The sequence below is a fragment of the Salvelinus alpinus genome, chromosome 35 (genome assembly GCF_045679555.1).
Source record: "Salvelinus alpinus chromosome 35, SLU_Salpinus.1, whole genome shotgun sequence".
Classification (NCBI taxonomy): Eukaryota; Metazoa; Chordata; class Actinopteri; order Salmoniformes; family Salmonidae; genus Salvelinus; species Salvelinus alpinus.
Window position 1 is genome coordinate 23,640,059 of NC_092120.1, and position 16,185 is coordinate 23,656,243.

Genomic DNA, 16,185 nt, shown 5'->3' on the forward strand with positions numbered 1-16,185 from the left:
TGTCCTCCGAAATATGACCCTGCCAAACAGCACTGCTTCTTGACACACTGCTCGCTTAACCCGGAAGCCAGCCGCATCAATGTCAAATTGAATCAAATCAAATATTATTGGTCACATACACATGGTTAGCAGATGTTAATGCGAGTGTTGCGAAATGCTTGTGCTTCTAGTTCCGACAGTACAGTAATATCTAACAAGTAATCTAACAATTTCCCAACAACTACCGAATACACAAAAATCGAAAGCAGTGAATGAGAATATGTACATATAAATATATGGATGAGCGATGGCTGAGTGGCATAGACAAGGTGCAATAGATTATATAAAATACAGTATATACTGTACATATGATATGAGTAATGTAAGATATAACATTATTAAAGTGGCCTTGTTTAAAGTGACTAGTGATCAATTTTTTAAAGTGGCCAGTGACTAGACTTCAATGTAGGCAGCAGCCTCTCTGAGTTAGTGATTACTGTTTAGCAGTCTGATGGCCTTGAGATAGAAGCTGTTTTTCAGTCTCTCGGTCTCTCACCCGCAAAACACCAGTCTCAACGTCAACAGTGAAGAGGCATCTCCGGAATGGTGGCCTAGGCAGAGTTCCTCTGTCCAGTGTCTGTGTTCTTTTGCCCTTCTTAATCTTTTCTTCTTATTGGCCAGTCTTGAGTTTTTTCTTTGCAACTCTACCTAGAAATCTCCTCTTCACTGTTGACGTTGAGACTGGTGTTTTGCGGGTACTATTTAATGAAGCTGCCAGTTGAGGACTTGTGAAGCGTCTGTTTCTCAAACTTGACACTAATGTACTTGTCCTCTTGCTCAGTTGTGCACCGGGGCCTCCCACTTCTACATTAATGTGGATGCTACCATGATTACAAATAATCCTGAATGAATCATGAATAATGATGAATGACAAAGTTACAAATGCAGAAATAGCATACCCCCAGACATGGTAACCTCTCACCATTACAATAACATGGGGAGGTTAGCATTTTTGGGGGGAGTATGATATTTGTGCGTCTAACTTTCTCACTCATCATTATTCACGATTCATTCAGGATTATCCGTAATTACGGTAGCATCCACATTCATGTAGAAGTGTTTAGAAACTTATTTAGTTTCTCAAACTAGACACTAATGTACTTATCCTCTTGCTCAGTTGTGCACCGGGGCCTCCCACTCCTCTTTCTATTCTGGTTAGAGACAGTTTGTGATGTTCTGTGAAGGGAGTAGTACACAGCGTTGTACGAGATCTTCAGCTTCTTGGCAATTTCTCGCATAGAATAGCCTTCATTTCTCAGAAGAGGAATAGACTGACGAGTTTCAGAAGAACGTTATTTGTTTCTTGCCATTTTGAGCCTCTAATCAAACCCACAAATGCTGATGCTCCAGATACTCAACTAGTCTAAAGGACAGTTTTATTGCTTCTTTAATCAGGACAACAGTTTTCAGCTGTGCTAACATGATTGCAAAAGGGTTTTATAATGATCAACTAGCCTTTTAAAATGATAAACTTGGATTAGCTAACACAACGTGCCATTGGAACACAGGAGTGATGGTTGCTGATAATGGGCCTGTGTACGCCTATGTAGATATTCCATTAAAAATCAACCGTTTCCAGCTACAACAGTCATTTACAACATTAACAATGTCCACCCCATATTTCTGATCAATTTTATGTTATTTTAATGGACAAAAAAATTGCTTTTCTTTCATAAACAAGGACATTTCTAAGTGACCCCAAACTTTTGAACGGTAGTGTATATTCTACTTCATGTCAATGGAGAAAATAAGTCTACCCCGGGATTTCTGGGCTGGTTGGGTGGGACCAACTGCCAGAGCATGACTGTGCAGATCTAGGACCCCTCCTCCCATATCGATGTGATTAGGGTCCAAAGCCTGGAGGTGATTGTAACATGATTAACGGTCAAAGTCTCTCGTCTCCTTATGACTGCTAAGTAGAGAGGGCAGTTCCACAATGATGCAGATAGTTAAATATTTTAGGGAGGAAAGAAGTATGAACATTCAGGATGTATGGGCAGTATAGAGTTCACAGTATGTTGTGTTTCCTAAATGTGGTTAAGTGGTTTAATGTGGCATCATGCATAATATGCATCTCAAGAATACATTCTCTATCTTTCCTCCCAATACAGACACATGCACGTACGTACGCCTATGCAGATACACACACACGTCTGCCTAACTGCCTTGCATATGGGCATGTCCTGGCGAGCCTCCATTGGAAGCCTCCCTTGTGAAAAGGGGAGTGAATGAGGCCCTTTGAGGCCTGGATGGTGAGCGACAGGTCCATTGTTAATAACAGCTGGGCTTCTTGTTTCTGCTCCCCTCTCTGGGGGCATTGGGCAGAGATTGGGTTTCTACCACCCACCCAACCCCACATCTGCAGCAGCAGCGTTGACTGTGACCTAAAGGCGCTTGCATGATACAGTTCTGCTGGCGAACTCGGCTTTGCGAACTGAACGAGTGTGCTCGGGTACTCCCTCAAAAGACCTGAGCTTGAAAAATGAGAAAAAAGTGGCAATAGCACTGTTTGTCCATTTTGAGACGCCATAGCAAGTATACACTTCCACAAAATAGTCCGAATTAGTAAATAGATAACTCAATAAATCTGTCATAATTTTTTATTTTTTATTGCTGACAAGCAAAACATTTTTTGGACTATGTCAACAATGGACTAATGAAACAAATAACAAAAGGGTGTAATTTTCCTTGAGTAATGTTAGATTAATTCTGACTATTTTAAGGAAGTGACTACGACGTCTCAAAATGCAGAAACAGTACTATTGCCGTTTTTTTCTCGTTGTGTTTGATGTATTTGATAACATTCTACTGATTCCGCTCCAGCCATTACCATGAGCCCGTCCTCCCCAAATAAGGTGCCACCAACCTCCTGTGGTATGTGAGCACACTTGTTTGGTTCGCTTAGCCGAGTTCGGTTAGGCGCCAGCTGAACTGAAGCATGCTGAGGCCTTGAGGCAACTTCTCTCTGGACCCTGCAGCTATACCATCTTGTTTATCTTCAATTCTTTTGCTGTGTGGGGGTGTAACTACTTGTGACAAGGAATCAAGACAGAGACCCTTAAAATGCCCACTTAGAAATGTTTCATGTTTGACAATTCCTTAGAACATAATGTTGTTGTACCACAAACAATTCATTTGATGTGTGGTAGCCTATGATGAAATTCATGTGAAATAACAATAATGCAACGGCTGATCTGACTTTCTGTAATGATTGGCTAATGTTGTCTACTGGGGACTGCATGTCTGTATTGGTATACTCGATATTGCATCTTCATATGTAATTGATCTAACTAGAGCCAACCACTTCTTTCTGTATCGTTCCTCACTGGCCTATCACAACACAGAACTACAAGCCTCTTCCTGTCTCCACATCCTCTCCCTTCTTCTCCCTCATCCCCCTCTCTCTTTTCCCACACTCCCTCCCACGCTGCCTGTGCTGTTATTGGTCAATCAGAAACAGTTCTCCAGAGCACGCTCAGTTAGTCTCCTTGTGGCAGGAAAGTGGAATGGAACAAAGCTTTCCAAACTGGGGTATTCGGGCTATTTTTAGCCGTGCACGTCCGTTTCTCCAAACAAGTCCTCTTCTCCCTGGCTCAAATCCACTTATGTAATGGCCCCCTTGTAGCAGGAAGAGCTGCTCGCACCCCTGAGGCAGATCCAATACATGTTCTACTTCTCAACGTTTGTCTTTTTCAATGTGTGTCTTAGAAACTAGGCTATGTTCATAATTTAGAAGTGTAATTTCTCTCTCTGTGTGTGTGTTCCTGTAGATCTAGTCTAGTAGGTCAGGTGTATGTGGCGTGTTGGAAATTGAGAGTGGAGGAAGCAGTCCATTTCCATTTGGACGTCAAAAACAAATCCAGGAAAACATGTTGAGTGGGACCTAAAGGTCGCAACTGGTATCCTGTCATTCAGCACACAATATAGTTAGGGAAGTGACAAATCCCGTAGCCAGTTTGTGTCAGTGCTCCCAAATAGGAGGGAGGTATCACCCTGCACACTGCCCTACCCCATCTGGACAAAAGGAATAGCAATGTAAGAATGCTGTTCATTAACTATAGCTCAGCATTCAACACCATAGTACCCTCCAAGCTCATCATCAAGCTGGAGGCCCTGGGTCTCAACCTCGCCCTGTGCAATTGGGTCCTGGACTTTCTGACGAGCCGCACCCAGGTGGTGAAGGTAGGAAACAACATCTCCACTTTGCTGACCCTCAACACTGGGGCCCCACAAGGGTGCGTGCTCAGCCCCCTCCTGTGCTCACTGTTCACCCACGACTGTGTGGGGGGGCCCAATTGTCCAGATGCACGCCTTCAACTCAATCATCAAGTTTGCAAATGACACAACAGTAGTGGGCTTGATTACCAATAATGACGAGACAGCCGACAGGGAGGAGGTGAGGGCACTCGGAGTGTGGTGCCAGGAAAACAACCTCTCACTCAACGTCAACAAAACAAAGGAGATGATCGTGGACTTCAGGAAACTGCAGAAATAGCACCCCCCCTATCCACATCGAAGGGACAGCAGTGGAGAAGGTGGAAAGTTTAAGTTCCTCAGCGTATACATCACAGACAAACTGAAATGGTCCACTCACACAGACAGTGTGGTGAAGATGGCGCAACAGTGCCTCTTCAACCTCAGGAGGCTGAAGAAATTTGGCTTGTCACCCAAAACCCTGACAAACGTTTACAGATGTACAATAGAGAGCATCCTGTCGGGCTGTATCACTGGTACGGCAGCTGCACCGCCCACAACCGCAAGGCTTTCCAGAGGGTGGTGCGGTCTGCACAACACATCACCAGGGTTAAACTACCTGCCCTCCATGACACCTACAGCAGCCGATGTCACAGGAAGGTCAAAAAGATCATCAAGGACAACAACCACCCGACCCACTGCCTGTTCACACCGCTATCATCCAGAAGGCGAGGTCAGTACAGGTGCATCAAAGCTGGGGCCGAGAGACTGAAAAACAGCTTCTATCTCAAGGCCATCAGACTGCTAAATAGCAATCACTAACTCAGAGAAGCTGCTGACTACATTGAGACCCAATCACTGGCCACTTTAATAAATGGATCACTAGTCACTTTATACAATGGCACTCTAAATAATGGCACTTTAATCATGTTTACATACTCATATCACATGTATATACTGTATTTTATACCATCTATTGCACCTTCACCATCGCTCATCCATATACTTACATGTACATATTCTCAGTCACCCCTTTAGATTTGTGTGTATTAGGTAGTTGTTGGGGAATTGTTAGATTACTTGTTAGATATTACGGCACTGTCTGAACTAGAAGCACAAGCATTTCGCTACACTCGCATTAACATCTGCTAACCATGTGTATGTGACAAATAAAATGTGATTTGATATGTACAGTGTCCCAACTGACAGAAGCTGCAACGGCCTTGGGTGTACATCACTCAAGACAAGGATCACTTCTGTTCTAAATGTGTTACAGTCATAAAACTCAGTAGAAACAGCATCCTGTTTGTATCTCAGCTGCCACATCTATTGACATTAGCCTAGGGAGAAAGGTAATAATGTCACTCACCACCAAAGATAACTTTTTCTCGATGATAGCACCTGGCAATTACAAGACAACCAATATTTTTTTAACCGAGAGGTCCATTCAATTGTCACAGATTTTAATAAATCAGATGGATGTTTAGAGTATATGGGGAAAGAAAATCTTTAAGGTGTAAAAAAAAAATCGCTTTTCCTTTTTCTTGCTACCCACGTGGATGAATATCCCCTCTTTTCTTTACATGGATATTGTGAATTGAGATGCTGCTGTGGGAGGGATGGGTCAGTGGAGCAGCTGGTCCCTGGGAGGAAGAACTTAACCAGGCCTATATTGTGGATCAGCTGTGTCTGTCTGCACTTTGTCATTCCAAATTGGCTTTCCAAATATATCCAGAGCCTGGGGAGGCTTTGACATGCTAATGTGGTGTCCGCGGCGGTGGGCTCACCACACACTCCTCTTAACCCAGAGCTTTAGATTACTACTGCCCCTGAAGGTACTCTACACCCAGGGGGGACGGGACAAAGCAGGCCCACCGTTTGTGTCTCACTTCATTCTGCGCTAAGTCAGGAATTATGGATAACTCTCTGTTTCTAACATCAACCCCTTCAAGCAATACGATTACATTGAAGAAGCATCGCTGCAACATAATTGATAATTAAATCATTTAGACCATACCTCTAGCTTGAAATCTGTAGAAGTACCAGTAAGTTGCTCAATGTTAAGTGTGAGGGCATATAAGAAGAGTAAATTCCTACTCTGATCAGATGAGAGCTATGTTGCTGGTGCTGTCTGGCCATCCAGGCAAAGAGAGATGACTGAATTCAGTTCAATTGTGGGCACAATATTTATACCTCATCACCTCTCTGGCCATTTCAGTTGCTGAATAAAACAACGGAGAAAACACCACAGCTCCAATGAACTGGTCTTGGGCACGGCTGTGTGGCAGATTGTCATTAAAAGATCAACAGCAACCTCCCATAGCACAAACTATGCAGTCAATTCGCCTACAATGTTTCTACAATCCAGCGCACAACTCCGCGCATATTTGTATTTGGCACATTTTGTGGGAGGAAAGCCAAGCCAATGCTATTTTTACTGCAACGCACAGCAATTACAAAAGCACACTAGCACAGGAAGTGATATCCGTGATATCAATATACTGTAGCCTGAAGCTGAGAGAGAGGGATAATTGCTGACACCCCTAGCTGCCCACGCTGGCTGCTGCTGTCAAGGGAACTGGAAGCTGTTTGCGACAACACACACAGAGTACACTAAGCATGTAAACACAGGATTTACCCATGCCCTCATTGTTCTCAGCATATCTGGAGGACCTGGCTGGCACCATGGCAATGACAGCCCACAGCCCGCCCACAGTGGGCAGGGCAGCACAGGTTGCCCCACTTTTGCCTGTCTGTTGTTTACAGGGTATATTTGTTTTGAACAGGGGTTTTATTCAGACTACACTCCTTTTGAACATTGCCGTCTCACCTGCTGTCTATAACAGCATCTATAAAAAATAAAAAAAATGGTGTGGGAGAAATCACTCACTGTGTTGATGCATGGGGCACCGTGATGATTTATGAGAAACAACAAATAAACACACACTTATTATATTTGGACACTTTCCAATCGCTTATATGAACACTGCTTCTTTTCACATCCTTTTAATTCATTGGTGGATAATGTTTTAACTTTTCTGAAGTCTGCAAAGACGCATAGTATTGTAATTGAATTCTTTTTTCTTTTTTTTTTGCAGTGTTGCGATTCAACCCTCCATGAATTTACCATCAGATTACCATCACCTGGAATTGCAGAAAGAAAACAGGGAGAGAACAGAAAGGCTCCACAGCAAATAATGACCTCATCTTCCATCTGTGGGCTGCTGCAGGGAGGAGACACCTTCAACCTGGCCACGGCAGTCTGTCGCTCCGTCTTCCTGGTGACATCTGCTTCTGGGTGACCAGGAGATGAATGCACCACCAGCAGAATGGGCACCATACACTGACAACACGCAGGCCACAACACGATCAATGACGGCTTAGTCCAGTCACATTATTAGTCAAGTGAAAATGCAAACTAACCTATCCCTAATAATTCCAGTTATAGTACAAACAATTTGATTAATGATACCTTGCTGATAATGGTTATGCTTATAGCAGATCTTCCGAAAGAGGGAAAGTCATGTTTATATTTTACTAACTGCGTAACTATGGTACAGTATGTCATTGTTTGTTTAATTGAATAGTGTCCCCTCTCAAACCTGAGCAGATGTGTGTACTACTGCAAGTGTAGAAGTTGACACACAGGTGGAGAATCTAAACATCTCATGCACATCACAACCCTGTGTCATGGTTTATTTCCCTAGAAATGTAGTGTCATTGTCCTGTATATCACTTACTTACATAGTTACTGAGGAACCAGGCATAAAGATTCCTGTTTTCAGTGTGGTGTCCAGTGAGTGGAGGGATGGAAGGTAGAAAGAGAAATTCAGGTCAGAAAACAGGACATCCACATGTACATGAGAGAAGAACCAAAAGGTTGAGGTTGCGGCAACCTTCAATGTTTACCTGAACGCTGCTGAGATGTTGTTTTTTTGGTTCCTAGAAACAAGGCACTCCCCTCTCAAGGAATTGTATTGATGTAGAAGAGATAACACTGTCCTGTGTCTGGGTTCCTTTAATCCTCAGACTTAACTTCTCTAGGATAGGGGGCAGCATTTTCACTTTTGTTTTCACTTTTGGATAAATAGCATGCCCAATTTCAACTTCCTTCTACTCATCCCCAGAATATAAGATATGCATATTATTAGTAGATTTGGATAGAAAACACTCTGACGTTTCTAAAACTGTTTGAATCATGTCTGTAAGTATAACAGAACTTATGTAGCAGGCAAAACCCCGAGGACTAACCATTAATTTCAACAAAAGAAATTTAGGTCACTGTCTGTTCAATGAGTTTTCATTAGAATACTGGATTTCTAATCACCCTGTTTTGAGTTCCTACCGCTTCCACTGGATGTCACCAGTCTTTGGAAATAGGTTGAGGTTATTCCTTTGTGCAATGAAGAAGTAAGGCCACCTGGAAACAGTGTAACGTCATGTGTACTGTTTGAGAGTTGCGAAAGACTAGAAACGTAGTGTTAGTTTGTTGATCTCCTGTATTGAAAACAGATAGACCCGTCTTCAATTTGATCGATTATTAACGTTTACGAATACCTTAAGTTGTATTACAAAAGTAGTTTGAAATGTTTTGGCAAAGTTTAGAGGATTTTCTTTTAGATATGTTGTAGTGACGTTGCGCAAATTGGAAGCTGTTTTTTTCTGGATCAAACGCGCCAAATAAATGGACAATTTGGATATATATGGACAGAATTCATCGAACAAAAGGACAATTTTTGATGTTTATGGGACATATTGGAGTGCCAACAAAAGATTCTCGTCAAAGGTAAGGCATGATTTATATTTTATTTCTGCGTTTTGTGTTGTGCCTGCAGGGTTGAAATATGCTTCTCTTTCTTTGTTTACTGTTGTGCTATCATCAGATAATAGCATTTTATGCTTTCGCCGAAAAGCCTTTTTGAAATCTGACATGTTGGCTGGATTCACAACGAGTGTAGCTTTAATTTGGTATCTTACATGTGTGATTTAATGAAAGTTTGATTTTATATCATTTTTTTGAATTTGGCGCTCTACATTTTCCCTGGCTATTGGCCAAGTGGTACGCTACCGTCCCACATATCCCAGAGAGAGGTTTTTAACACAGCCTCCTACAATTCAACGGACAACCCCCAAGCATGCACACAGACACACACACGTGCACTGCACACACACACGCACACCCAAATAAATTCACGCACACGCACACCCACCCACGCACCCTAACACACCTGCTACTGTATGTCTGTGAAACGTGGAATCAGCATAACTCTTCTGCATAAATTCTTCTGACTAACACCTCCCACCACATGCACACACATACTCTCTTGCCAACCCCCTGCAATTAATGTGAAATCACATCCATAAAATAATCCCCCAAAGGACAAATTTGATAGCACCAGCCGCTACATATATTACCAATAAATACACCATTAAAACACAACAAGGACACACACACTAAAAACAGCACATCATCAATAAATATAAAAATCTAAGTGTTTGTGTTAAAAAGCCTCATAGCATATGGTAAAAAGGATATGTGGAAACATCATACCCATTTCTCTTACGCCCCTATCGCCATTACAAATAGCTGAGGACTGCATTCTCCTGCTGTTGCTCCGTTGTTGTTTTTACATGTCTTATGTGCAAATGCACTCCTATGTAAGAGATAACTAACCAACAACTTAACCGCAATCCTCAGTGGAGAGTGATCACACAACTGCATTCCATGCTAGTCTGGCAGCAAAGGAGAGAGAGCAAGAGAGAGGGAACATGAGTTTGAGTCAACAGTCCAAGAGGCTCTGTCTGCTCAGATTATAGAAAGAACGCTAAGGATCCTCCATTGAGCACACTTTTTAGACCAGCGACGGGCAACTTTGATGGTGTGAGGGCAGTGGCGACCCGTTATTCAGGACAGGTTTATTAACTCAATGAATTGTATTTATTTATTACATTGCTTGCAAACTGATATGTAACATGCAAAACAGGGAACAACAACAAAAATTATAAATGTTATTTTTTTTTTAATGTTGTTTTGGCATTTATATGTGTCACATATCAGTTTGCAAACAATGTAAAAAAATTAATAAAATCATTGAGTTAATAAAGCTGCATACAAACATGGTCTCTTTAATTCCTTTTTTGAGTAAGGCAGTTCCAAAATGCAGGTATTTCAGCCTAGCTCAGTGCTTTCTGGTGGTGGAGCAGCCATCGGAAAATACGGAGTGTAGGGGTTGGTAATGTTCTCTAGTTGCGCTGTGATTGGCTCAGTGTTCTGTCACTCATGGGGACACTACGTCACCGCAAAATCTACGTGGAGACCTTGAAAATTCAAGCCCCTTGGGTGCTGCCATGCGTATTGGTGCTCATCGGCCATTGGACATAAACATTACACAAGTTGGAAATTGCAAATTTAGCAATGAGTGGTTTGGAAGGAATCCTTGTCTAACTGCAAGCATTTGCGAAGCAATCGCTAGCCTGCTATTCAGTGGAGTAGGTGTGTGGTCCAAGTCTGGTTTTAAGGGTCTCTTTTCCAAACATTCAACATTGGCCATGCTGTCGTTCCAGCATGACTTCTACCGCGTACAAAACAACTGAAAACTCAGAACTGGGAAATCTCAGTCTTCAGTGTGTTCAAGACAACTGGAAACTAACTCTGAATGGGAAAATATGTTTTGAACGGTCATCCAAGTCGGGAACTCGGGCCTCTTTCCAGAGCTCCGACCTGAAGATCACTGATGTCATGATTCAACTTAGTTTTTCCCCCCGAGTTCCCAGTTGTCTTGAAAGCACCATAAATCCTGAGAATGTCAGACTTTGATGAAATTTTCCCACAAAGGACCACCAGCCATACTGCTCGTTCTGTGCGTGATTTCCTGCAAGACAGGAATGCCAGTGTTCTGCCATGGCCAGCGAAGAGCCCAGATCTCAATCCCATTGAGGACGTCTAGGACATGTTGGATCAGAGGGTGAGGGCTAGGGCCATTCCCCCCAGAAATGTCCGGGAACTTGCAGGTGCCTTGGTGGAAGAGTAGGGTAACATCTCACAGCAAGAACTGGCAAATCTGGTGCAGTCCATGAGGAGATGCACTGCAGTACTTAATGCAGCTGGTGGCCACACCAGATACTGACTGTTACTTTTGATTTTGACCCCCCCTTTGTTCAGGGACACATAATTCCATTTCTGTTAGTCACATGTCTGTGAAACTTGTTCAGTTTATGTCTCAGTTGTTGAATCTTGTTATGTTCATACAAATATTTACACATGTTAAGTTTGCTGAAAATAAATGCAGTTGACAGTGAGAGGACGTTTCTTTTTTTGCTGAGTTTATTTACGTGTAGATGTCTGTCTGTCTTTGTCGTCTCTCTGTTGAAACCACTCGATCCGACTATGGCGAGTAGTTCGATGTAAGTCTCTGGTTTGTCCACCAGAGTTCACAATGTCCTTTGTAGTAGGTTATTTTGTCTAGGAGTGTCCGTTAGATCAAATCCTTCAGATGTCTTCCCCTCTCGTCTTCGTTAGACTGGATCCTTTAAATGTTCCACACACGGTGGTCTTTGGTTGAGTTTACTAGACAAAAGTACTTAAACAGCTGCAGACTGAATGTTCCGATGTAGTCTTTATCTTCTTCACTCGAGGGTTTCAGAGTCTTAACATTTTCTGGTCTGGTAGTTTTAAACCATTTGTCAGCCGTGTACCCACCACTCCACGCTGTCTGGTCTGTATTTAAATTGCAATCATTTCAACGTATTCTGCTCGCACTACAGGTATACTGGTCTGTAGAGATTTAACTATTTCAACATGTGGATGATCCTCATGTTCTCTGGTCTCAATGGTTGATTATTCAGGGTACAGCTAGGACCCCTTTACACACCGGCAGCAACCCGGCATGTTTTGGTCTAATATGTTAATTCTTCAGCGAGTCCTTTTAAGCACTCGCCTTGGAGGGCGGTTCCATCACATTGCCACAATGTCTGTGCACACGTGGACGTGGTTACTGACTTGGCAAAAGTTTATATGAAAAACATTTAGAAGGCTAAAATCACATTGCTATCTTTTCACAGATAGTTCCATATTTAATCATATAAGTTTTACAACATTTCGATGTAAATCTGGTAACTCAGACGTGACTACTTTCAGAGTTACAGTTATCTTGTTACACCATCCGTAATGACATCACAAAATGCTAATTGATATGACATAATTATTGTTTCAATTCCCACCGACCATTTCCCACATTCTTTATGTTAGAAATATTGTTTCAATGTCCAATCTGTTGATGTTAAAGTACTGGCAAGTATCTCTCTGTTGTAACACTCAGACATTCCATTCTCAATACTGCAAAGGCAAGAGAGAGAAAGTTTACGACCGGTTGTTAAGTCATAAAACCAGCCCAACTTCCCCCCTGATGGGAGAGAGAGGGAGGGGGGGAATTTCTTTGAACCTCACCCAGGAGCGAGAGTCATGACACTAGGCAAGTCAGTTAAGAACAAATTCTTATTTACAATGACGGCCTACCATGTCCAAACATTAACCCAGACGACGCTAGGCCAATTGTATGCCGCTCTATGGGACTTCCAATCACAGCCGGTTGTGATACAGCCTGGAATCGAACCAGGGTCTGTTGTGACGCCTCTAGAACTGAGATGTAGTGTCTTAGACTGTTGCGCCACTCAGGAGCTTTATCTATATAAGGTCCCACAGTTGACAGTGCATGTCAGAGCAAAACCCAAGCCAAGAGGTCGAAGGAATTGTCAGAGATCCGAGACAGGATTGTGTCAAGACACAGATCTCTAGAAGGGTACCAAAACATTTCTGCAGCATTGAAGGTCCCTAAGAACACAATGGCCTCCATCATTCTTAAATGGAAGAAGTTTGGAACCACCAACACTCTTCCTAGAGCTGGCCGCCCCCGGCCAAACTGAGCAATCGGGGGAGAAGGGCCTTGGTCAGGGAGGTGATCAAGAACCCGATGGTCACTCTGACAGAGCTCCAGAGTTCCTCTAAAAAGATGGGAGAACCTTGCAGAAGCACAATCATCTCTGCAGCACTCCACCAAGCAGGCCTTTATAGTAGAGTGGCCAGATGGAAGTCACATGACAGCCCGCTTGGAGTTTGCCAAACGGCACCTAAAGGGCTCAGACCATGAGAAACAAGATACTCTGGTCTGATGAAACCAAGATTGAACTCTTTGGCCTGAATGCCAAGCGTCACATCTGGCGGAAACCTGGCACCATCCCTACGGTGAAGCATGGTGGTGGCAGCATCATTCTGTGGGGATGTTTTTCAGCGGCAGGGACTGGGAGACTAGTCAGGATCGAGGGAAAGAGGAACGGAGCAAAATACAGAGAGATCCTTGATGAAAAGTTGCTCCAGAGCGCTCAGGACCTCAGACCAGTGCGAAGGTTCACCTTCCAATAGGACAACGAGCCTAATCATACAGCCAAGACAACGGAGGAGTGGCTTTGGGACAAGTCTCTGAATGTCCTTGAGTGGCCCAGCCAGAGCCCGGACTTGAATCCAATTGAACATTTCTGGAGAGACCTGCAAATAGCTGTGCAGCGACGCTCCCCATCCAACCCGACAGAACTTGAGGATCTGCAGAGAAGAATGGGAGAAACTCCCTAAATACAGGTGTGCCAAGCTTGTAGCGTCATACCCAAGAAGACTTGAGGCTGTAATTGCTGCCAAAGATTCTTCAACAAAGTACTGATTAAAGGGTCTGAATAAGTATGCAAATCAGTTTTAAAAAATTATACATTTGCAAACATTTCTAAAAACCTGTTTTTGCTTTATCATTATGGTGTATTGTGTTTAGATTGATGATGAAAAAAAACAATTTAATCCATTTTAGAATAAGGCTGTAACGTAACAAAATGTGGAAAACGTCAAGGGGTCTGAATACTTTTCCGAATACACTCTATTTAGCAGATGTTATTGCGGGTGTAGCGAAATGCTTGTGTTCTTAGCTCCAACAGTGCAGTAGTATCTAACAATTCACAACAATACACACAAATCTAAAAGTAAAAGAATGGAATGAAGAAATATATAAATATTAGGATGAGCAATGTCGGAGTGACCAGTGATTCCATGTTTACATAGGGCAGCAGCCTCTAAGGTACAGGCTAGTGATGGCTATTTAACAGTCTGATGGCCTTGAGATGGAAGCTGTTTTTCAGTCTCTCTGTCCCAGCTTTGATGCACCTGGATGATAGCAGGGTGAACAGGCCGTGGCTCGGGTGGTTGATGTCCTTTTTGGCCTTCCTGTAAGTGTCCTGGAGGGCAGGCAGTGTGCCACCGGTGATGCGTTGGGCAGAACACAAGTTGCCCATTCCTCCTCTAGACTGCCATAAACAGCAGTGCTAAAGATGCTCAGGAGGTAGGGGGTCTAATATAATATAAATAAGATAATAAGGTGACGATAAGGTGAGAATATTTTGCAGCATGTAAGTAAGGGAAAGGCAGGAGACACTTAGTTTCCGTTGATCAATAGCTTTTTGTCTGTTGCAACAAAAGACAATAATTTCCTGGAATGCTCTCACAGTTCTTCCCGTGTCATCCCATGCATTTCTTTGACCTCTGTCTCTCTACTAGTCAGTGTTACATTAACGCTGTTATAGCCCTCCGGTGTCAGTCTCAGACACTAGGGCTCAAACCAACCACATCTTTGGCTCTGTAGGGTCATGTTCCTAACATTCCTAGGTCCATGTGACCTGTAGTAGAAACCACCCAAGAAGTCAAGCCCTCCATTGTCCTACTCTTTCTCATGAACACTTTTCATGGAAGGAACAGGCTGAGACGAGGCTCAGATACTGGAGATAGATCCTCTATTGATAAGGCCTACCAAAATAGAAAACTCCCATTGTGTACTACTGTAGCTCCTTTGTGAGTGGATAAAGGCTCATGAGGTTCAGAGGAGCTGTGATGAAATAAACCATTTGACTGATGACCCAGCTATCACATAACGTTCTGAGAACCATATGTTTCTTAGGTAGGAATTTCAGTACTTTAAGTATAACGTTTCATACAGGTTTCCTCATGGTTCTATTTAAAGTAATGTTCTCAGAACGTCCATAGAACATTAAGAAACAATGTTCTTCTTTGGGAATTTCAGTACTTCAGCAAAATGTTTTCTGCAGGTTGCTTTATGGTTCTATTTAAAGTAATGTTCTCGGGAACATTAAGACAACTTTCCATAAAAAAACAAGAAAACTTTAGTAACGTTAAAAAAACATTCTGAGAATGTTATTTAAAAGCATATACATTTCGTTCTCAGCCTCAACAAAACTCTATCAATCTCTATCTTGTTAAGTGTGTTGGCCTCACGCCGTGCCACAAAATAATGTATGTGTTTGCATGATTAATACCTAAGCAATTGAATTTCCATATGTTCTATCTGTGCTTGGAGTTCAAGTCAGTTAACCCAAACTAAGCTAGCAGTGTTAAGAGTTATTGAAACATGTTCTCAGAACGTTATTTAATTACCTTCAAATAACCTATAATTTCCATTCTGTGAACAAACTTATGGCTTTGTTTCCAGAACCAACGCTACTTCCAAGGAACCAAATGTGCTAGCTTGGGGACCGAAGCCATAAGTTTCCTTGTATTTTACCCCCTTTTTCCCCCCAATTTCGATCTTGTCTCATCTCGGCAATTCCCTAACGGGCTCGGGAGACGAAGGTCGAGTCATGCGTCCTCCGAAACATGACCCGCCAAACCGCGCTTCTTAACACCCGCCGGCTTAACCCGGAAGCCAGCCGCAACAATGTGTCGGAGGAAACACTGTTCACCTGACGACCGAGGTCAGCCTGCAGGTGCCCTGCCCGCCACAAGGAGTCGCTAGAGTGCGATGAGTCATGTAAAGCTCCCCAGCCAAACCCTATCCTAACCCGGATGACACTGGGCCAAATGTGCACCGCCCTATGGGACTCCCGATCACGTCCGGTTGTGATACA